General features: G+C 37.9%; 1 protein-coding gene across 1 annotated transcript in view; it reads right to left on the bottom strand.

Moving 5' to 3' along the window:
- LOC119586622 (protein phosphatase 1G-like) overlaps window positions 1–282 on the bottom strand; it is a gene marked incomplete in the record, with an annotated part of 13,179 nt that overhangs the window by 4,386 nt on the left and 8,511 nt on the right.

Genomic DNA, 282 nt, shown 5'->3' on the forward strand with positions numbered 1-282 from the left:
AATATATATAAATTCATAGCTAAATTAATACCAATACCTATTTGCATTATATTAAGAGTACAATACACGTCAAGAGATCTGTTGCTTTTGGACCATCTAAACCTGAATGTCACACAAGAAAACTGCTACTGCATCTCCTGGTGACATTTATGAGCTGCTTTTGCTATGGGGAATGCCTGGCGTGGTACAGTTGCCGTTCAGGAAATTCTTAGGGACCTGGCATCTCTCTCTCTCTCCTTGGTGTTATAGGATTGTCATGTTTGCTTCGTAAAAATTTTATTC

This window comes from Penaeus monodon, chromosome 21, assembly GCF_015228065.2.
Source record: "Penaeus monodon isolate SGIC_2016 chromosome 21, NSTDA_Pmon_1, whole genome shotgun sequence".
In the NCBI taxonomy this organism is placed as follows: Eukaryota; Metazoa; Arthropoda; class Malacostraca; order Decapoda; family Penaeidae; genus Penaeus; species Penaeus monodon.